The following is an 8,092-nucleotide window of genomic DNA, read 5'->3' on the forward strand; positions in this document are numbered from 1 at the left end:
TGTTGAAACAGAAGGGGCTGTATGGTGTGATAAATGCCGTTGCGGCTTGGTCGGACTCCGCCATCTTGATTTGGTGGTAGCCGGAATATGCGTCGAGGAAACACAATGAATCATGTCATGCGGTAGCATCGATAATTTGATCGATGCGGGGGAGGGGGAAGGGATCCTTTGGGCAAGCCTTGTTGAGGTCCTTGAAATCGACACATAGGCGCGAGGATTTGTCCTTCTTTGATACCATCACCAGGTTTGCTAGCCAGTCCGGGTGTTTTATTTCTCTAATGAATCCGTCCTCCAATAACTTGGCTAGTTCCTCTCCCATAGCTTGTCTCTTAGGTTCAGAGAAACGCCGAAGAGTCTACTTGGCCGGCTTGAATCCCTTTAGAATATTAAGGCTGTGCTCGGCCAGCCTGCGTGGGATTTCTGGCATGTCTGAGGGGTGCCAGGAGAATATGTCCCAATTCTTGTGCAGGAACTCTCGTAGTGCGGCGTCCACGGCGGGGTTTAAATGTGCCCCGATGGAGGCTATTTTTGTAGGGTCCATTGGGTGGACTTGGAATTTGACTATTTCATCCGCTGGTTTAAAAAAGGTGGACTTGGATCTCTTGTCAAGTATCACGTCGTCCCTGTCCACTGTGGAGCGTAGCGCAGTTAATTCCTCGGCCGAAAGGGCTTTGGATAATGCCTCGAGGGCCAATGCGGCTGTTTTGTTTTCGGCGCAGAGTGCTGTGTCCGGATCACTAGCGAGAGTGATGATTCCGTTGGGCCCGGGCATTTTGAGCTTCATGTACCCGTAATGGAAGATCGTGAACGCCTCCCGCCCTAAAAGGGCGTGGTATCCGCTATTGAACGGGGCCACTTGGAATGTAATTTCTTCGGACCTATAGTTCTCTGGCGTGCCGAATACCACATCTAGTGTGATTTTCCCAGCACAGCGTGCTTCCCGACTGGGGATGATTCCTCTGAAGGTTGTGCTGCTTTGCTCAATGCGGTTCCAATCTATTTCCATTTTTGAAGAGTTTCCTCATAGATGAGGCTTAATCCACTGCCGCCGTCCATGAGTACTTTGGTGAGTCGAAAGCCGTCCACAGTTGGACTGAGGACCAGTGCAGCTGGTGCTCGGGCTGTTCGGAATTTAGGTTCGTCACTGGCATTGAAGGTAATAGCCATGTCACTCCATGGATTTATTGCTACCATGTGGCAGATTTCGGCAAGGCTGCGGAGTGTTCGCTTGCGCCTATTATTTGATGTGAAGGTTCCAAAGACTGTTAATACCGTATTGTTATCCCCGGGATGGTGCTCTGTGGCATCTGGGATGAGAAGATCCTCACCACTTTTGGCCACGTGTCGGAGTACCCAACATGCTCTAAGGCTGTGTGTTGGTATGGTATCCGCTATACTATGAATTTTGCAGAGTCCGTTGAGCCATCCCTCCAATACGGTTCCACGCCCTATAGAGGGTTTTTGCTTCTTTGTAATTAACTCGGGTGTCTTATGATAGTGCACCCTTTTACTTCGGACTGGGTGTATATTTGGGGCCAGATTATCCCAAAATATCGTTTCGGTTTTCCAGGTGCTTTCCATCGCACAGTACTTTCGTACTATGGACGCCAAGTCAGCGAAGCGTGATATGTCACGGCGACTTATGGCGTTAAGGATTCCCTTGTCCGTGCAATTATTGCGGAAAAATGAGACTGTGTCTTCCTCGCGACAGTCCTTAACCTTGTTCATCACAAGGAGGAATCTGGCCCAATAATGATGTACTATTCGGGGCGCTTGCCTGATGTGGGAAAGATCGTTTATGTTTGTGTGGATGGGTGGATTTGAGTCCGAACCCTTACCCAATCTGAGACCCAGGGGCCGAGGAGTTTCCAATCTTGGAAGTTCGGGTTCCGGGATGTTGCCCGATAAGTCTGGCCCGCCGCCTGACTCTAGGTTCAGGGCTTGGGTGATGTCCTCCCGTAAACGGGTATCCGGCTTGGAGAGCTCGGGAATCCAGACATAGTTAGTCCTCAAGATAGAGGAAGAATCGCCGCATTGTTCCTCCACCACCGCAATATGATGGGTGACCGGTGGAGAGTTAATCTCCCTTTGATCGGGTTTAAGCCCAATCCGATCATAGTCCGTAGCGACTCCCAAGGCGGCGATTCGATCCAAGAGCTCATTTAGGGATGAGAGCTCCATTGGATCCATCTGCTCGGCAAATTCCGAGCCGATGTGGAGGCTGTTTTCGATGACCCGAGAAGTCATCGTCGGTGCAGCAGCCGAACGGGCGGTCATGATGAAACTGCCTAGCCGAAGAGTTTGGCCGATAGCCAGGGCTCCCCTGGCGGTAATGTTGTTTTTAACAACGAGACGAGGCATCCATCCTTACGGTGACAGCACAGTGGAATTCTCAATGAAAGCACCAATGTCGGTGTCAATACCGGCGGATCTTGGGTAGGGGATCCCGAACTGTGCGTCCAGGCGGATGGTAACAGGAGACGGGAGACACGATGTTTTTAGCGAGGTTTGTGCCCTCTCGATGGAGGTAAAACCCTACTCCTGCTTGATTGATCTTGATGATATGAGTATTACAAGAGTTGATCTACCATGAGATCGAAGAGGCTAAACCCTAGAAGCTAGACTATGGTATGATTGTGTGTTGTTGGTCCTACGAACTAAACCCTCTGGTTTATATAGACACCGGAGGGGGCTAGGGTTACACAGAGTCGGTTACAAGGAAGAATATCTACATATCCGTACTGCCAAGCATGCCTTCCACGCCAAGGAGAGTCCCATCCGGACACGGGACGAAGTCTTCAATCTTGTATCTTCATAGTCCAACAGTCCGGCCAAAGGATATAGTCCGGCTGTCCGGATACCCCCTAATCCAGGACTCCCTCAGTTATGTTATGGATGAAGAAACTGCTAGATACTTTTTAGCTTGCAATGATAGATATTATCTTAAGAAACTGTTAGCTAAGCTGAAAGAAAAGTCTTTGAATGCTAGAATGAAATATGACCCTGCTTTTGCTACTTCACCTATCTGTATTTCCGATAAGGATTATGATTTCTCTGTCGATCTTGAGTTAATTACTTTGGTTGAATCTGATCCCTTTTACGGCTATGAATCTAAAACTGGTGTGGCACATCTTACTAAATTAAACGATATAGCCACCCTATTCACTAATGATGAGAAAACTCGATATTACTTTATCGTTAAGTTATTTCCATTCTCATTAAAGGGTGATGCTAAAACATAGTTTAATTCTCTTGATCCTGGTTGTGTGCGTAGTCCCCAGGATATGATTTATTACTTCTCTGCTAAATATTTCCCCGCTCATAAGAAACAAGCTGCCTTAAGGGAAATATATAATTTTGTGCAAATTGAAGAAGAGAGTCTCCCACAAGCTTGGGGGAGGCTTCTCCGATTACTTAATACTTTGCCTGATCATCCTCTCAATAAAAATGAAATACTTGATATCTTTACCTAATAATAAAGGACGGAAGCTTTCTTGGTTCTCCACACGTCACCTCTTTATAACCGTTAGTTTTATGTTAAATATAAAGATTGACGGTTGATATTATAGAGGACCAGACCTAACACTTAACCACATCTGTGTGGGTATACGTTTGCACGAACGAAGCGAGCCTTATTTGGGTCGAGCCAGCCCCTTCAGGATCTGGACTGTTTTTTTATCTTTCTTCAAAAAGGAAAAGAAAAGAGTCGTACTCTCTTCCTCTAAAAAAAGAAAAACGATCCCCTGAAAAGAAAAACGACCAGGACTCTGGCTTCCTGTCGAGTTGAACCCTGCCAATAAATATGCCGCTTTTGAAGAGGATAAATAGCAGACGAGTTGCTAGACGAGGAGGCCGAGTCATAAGCCAAGGAGGATGGAAGAGCCATGCCGAGACCGATGGCGACGAAGCAACCACCATCATCCTCCTCTCCTGCCCAGTCGTGAGATCACGTCCTTGCAAGTGTCGTGGCCCGAGGCCAACACCAACGAGGCCCTCGCTATTGGGGATTCCTTCTTCTACTGAGCCGGCCCGCACCACGGCATGAGCACCGCCAGCCGCACAGCAAGGCCAGAGCCAACCGAAGGCGGCGACCTGATCAGCAAGAGCAGTATAAAACATTTTGTCCATCCCAATCCTCACATGGATTCGTGTACGAGAAGGATTGGTCCAATATCTCTCCTATTTTTCCCATGATCGTACGTTCTTATTTTTTCCTGTGTGATCGTGGTTTTGACACAGCCGCATCCAATCTGGTCTCCTCCCCGATTAGATCGGTTCCTCCATTATATATTCCCACGAATCAATGCTTCCACAACTGTCTCGCCATTGACGCCATTTTCTTGCTGCAAATGATGTCTCAAGATATCTTCCAAAGCTTTCTTTCTTCGAATGGAACCACGTGGCCTTCGGCCTTCGCTCTAGGTCGAGCTTCATCTGGACTAGTATAACCCGTGTGATTCCTCCGGTGACCTTCTCCGTCGCTCAGTGCCATCTTTGTTGGATGATCCCGCTCCCTCCTGAGCACGACCTCACTGTTGCCACCAGCCATCATAATCTCACGGCCTCCCACCCCCACAAAGGATCCTGGTACAAAAAGTGGGCACCGCACGGTCACAGGAGTTATGCGCTTGTCAGGGAGGGCGGTTTGCGGGCTCACCAGGGGAGATGGACGGGTATGACCGGACGAGGACCGGCTGGTGTGGGGATGGCAGGGGAGGAGAGAGGGACGGCTGCTTTGTATGTGCGCTCCTGGTGTGCTGCTATTATCTGAACCATATTGCTGCTTCCCTGTTGTTAGTTGAGTGATGTTGGTGTTCTTGCTGCTGCTACTTTGATGTGGAGGACGCCCAGGGGTGGACCGGGAGCGACCAGAAGATTTATCTATGACCTAAATTTCACAGGTCAAATTAAGTTGGTATGTTGGCTGCTGGCTGGCTTCATGTGATGCTATAGTGCGCTATGAAGAATTAGTGAGGTTTACGTACACGACCATGAATCTTTTCATGTATTGGTTTTATGGTAAAATATTTATTCCTTGACCCCATTCCTCATGATTCATTTGGCAATTGATATTGAGCTATGAAACTACAATGTCTACTCTGTAAGTTCCCTTACCATGGTATCTTTTCTAAGTGCTATATCACTTATTGCTAGAAAGAACTCCTTTTACCGGGAAAGCCAGCGTGCGTGTGTGCAGAGATGTCTCAACAGGAGAATAGCTCAGTCCTGAGCTATACATTTGATGGAGCCGTCTACATAATTTGGACTTAAAATTACTGTGTTGAATTTCCTTGCATCTTCCTAATTCAAATTTACTTTACTATTTTTTAAACTCTATATAACAACTCTAAATAGTATATGTCATACAATGTTTTCCAAGAAGTTTATTTATATTTGATTATGTCACATCAATGTGAGATGGTTTGTAAGTACTGGTTACTAAATAATATATCATAGTTGATGTTTAACTTTTGTAAGCTAGACCGCCTGTATTGTATGTGCAATTTCAGAGAAAATAACTAATTTTTATGCATACATTTTTTTTCTTTTACTGCATATAGCAACTTAAAGGTTCTTGAGTGTTTTTTCCTTTCTCTTTCAATCCCACCCTTGGTGACGGACTACCTGAAAGCTCTTGAAGCTACAGTAGTGCCGGTTCCCCAACCCTCATTTTCTTTCATTCCAATGCACAACCGGTTTCTCATCCCATGTTTTCTCCCATTGCAACGCATGGGCTCTTTTGCTAGTCTTTTATAATGGACTAACCGATGCTTCCAGAGACCACCTGGATAGTTGTGCTGGTTGTGTTTTCAGGGAAAGAATTGTTGATCAAGCTGAATTGCTATTGAATAATATATTGAGTAATGAAAATGATTGGAAACTTCCTGAACCAACTCCTAAGCCAACTCCGAAGAAAAGGGGCATTCTATTTCTCAGTCCTGAAGATATGCAAGAGGCAAAGAAATCTGTGAAAGAAAAAGGTATTAGAGCTGAAGATGTTAAGAATTTACCACCTATTGAAGAGATACATGGTCTTGATAACCCGACACAGATAGTAAAGGTAAATTCTCTCTATAGATTCGATGAAGGTGATATTCCTCGTAATAAGTTTGCTAGCCAATGCTTGGATGAGTTTGATAATTTTATCGTTAAACAAGAAAACTTCAATGCTTATGTTGATAGACAATTGAAATGTAATGCTTATATGATTGCACACTTGAGTGATTATATGTCTAGAGTTAAAGGTGAACTTAAACTTATTAGTAAACATGCTTCTATGGTTACCACTCAAGTAGAACAAGTACTTAAAGCTCAGAATGATTTGCTCAATGAATTAAATAATAAGAAAAATGATAATGTTGTTAGAGTTATGACTAGAGGGGGTAAAATGACTCAGGAACCTTTGTATCCTGAGGGCCACCCTAAGAGAATTGAGCAAGAGAGAACTAATGTTGATGCACCTAGTTCTTCTAAGAGGAAGAAAAAGAAAAATGATAGAACTTTGCATGCTTCTAGTGAACCTGTTGTTGACACACCTGAGAATCCCAATGATATTTCTATTTCTGATGTTGAAACACAATCTGGTAATGAACATGAACCTAGTGATAATTTTAATGATGATGTTCATGTTGATGCTCAACCTAGCAATGACAATGATGTAGATATTGAACCTGCTGTTGATCTTGATAACCCACAATCAAAGAATCAATGTTATGATAAGAGAGACTTTGTTGCTAGGAAGCACGGTAAAGAAAGAGAGCCATGGGTTCAGAAACCCATGCCTTTTCCTCCTAAACCATCCAAGAAAAAGTATGATGAGGATTTTGAGCGCTTTGCTGAAATGATTAGACCTATCTTTTTGCGTATGCGTTTGACTGATATGCTTAAAATGAATCCTTATGCTGAGTATATGAAAGATATTGTTACAAATAAAGAAAGATACCGGAAGCTGAAATTTCCACTATGCTTGCTAATTATACTTTTAAGGGTGGAATACCAAAGAAACTTAGAGATCCAGGAGTACCAACTATACCATGCTCCATTAAAAGAAACTATGTTAAAACTGCTTTATGTGATCCTGGAGCTGGTGTTAGTGTTATGCCTCTCTCTTTATATCATAGACTTGATTTGAATAAGTTGATGCCTAATGAAATATCTTTGCAAATGGCTGATAAATCAACTGCTATACCTGTCGGTATTTGTGAGGATGTGCCTGTTGTGGTTGCAAACGTTACTATTTTAACGGACTTTGTTATTCTTGATATTCCCGAGGATGATAGTATGTCTATTATTCTTGTAGACCCTTTTTGAATACTGCAGGGGCTGTTATTGATTGCAACAAAGGCAATGTCACTTTTCATGTTAATGGTAATGAGCATACGGTACACTTTCCGAGGAAACAACCTCAAGTCCACAGTATTAATTCTATTGGAAAAACTTCAATGATTACTATTGGAGGTTTTGAATTCCCTCTTCCTAGTGTCAAGGAGAAATATGATATTCTTATTGTTGGGGATATCCATATCCCCGTTGAGGTAACTTAGTGTTATTCAAAAATTCTCCAGTTTCATGTTATTTGAAAAGAGTTTGTTAACAAGACTTGATCAACCTTGTTAGTGGATTCCTTTTGATGAGCATGAGATGGATGAAGTTAGAAAGCACAACTCTCTGTACCCTCCTTTTAGTTTCTGTTAATTAGATAGTATTTTCTGTCTGTTTTTTGAATTATCCTTGCAACAAAAAATAGCATGAAAATAAAAGTTCTCCAAATGCCCTGAAAATTTTATATGATTTTTTTCTAGAATATTTAAGAATTATTGGCACTGAGAACACACCAGGGGGCCTCACCACCTGGCCACAAGGGTTCAGGGCGCGCCCCTGCCTCGTGGATCCCACATGGGCCCCCTCCACTTATTCTTGCACCCACACACTTCGTCTTCCTCCAGAAAAAATCCTCCACCAGCTCAAACCCGAGTTCTAGCTCATCCTGCTGCTATTTTTGATCTCCTTGCTCAAAGTTCCATTCACAAAACTGCTTTGGGGGATTCTTCTTCGGTATGTGACTCCTCCAACGGTCCAATTAGTTTTTGTT

This window comes from Triticum urartu, chromosome 6A, assembly GCF_056163025.1.
Source record: "Triticum urartu cultivar PI428250 chromosome 6A, HENAU_Tu73, whole genome shotgun sequence".
In the NCBI taxonomy this organism is placed as follows: domain Eukaryota; kingdom Viridiplantae; phylum Streptophyta; class Magnoliopsida; order Poales; family Poaceae; genus Triticum; species Triticum urartu.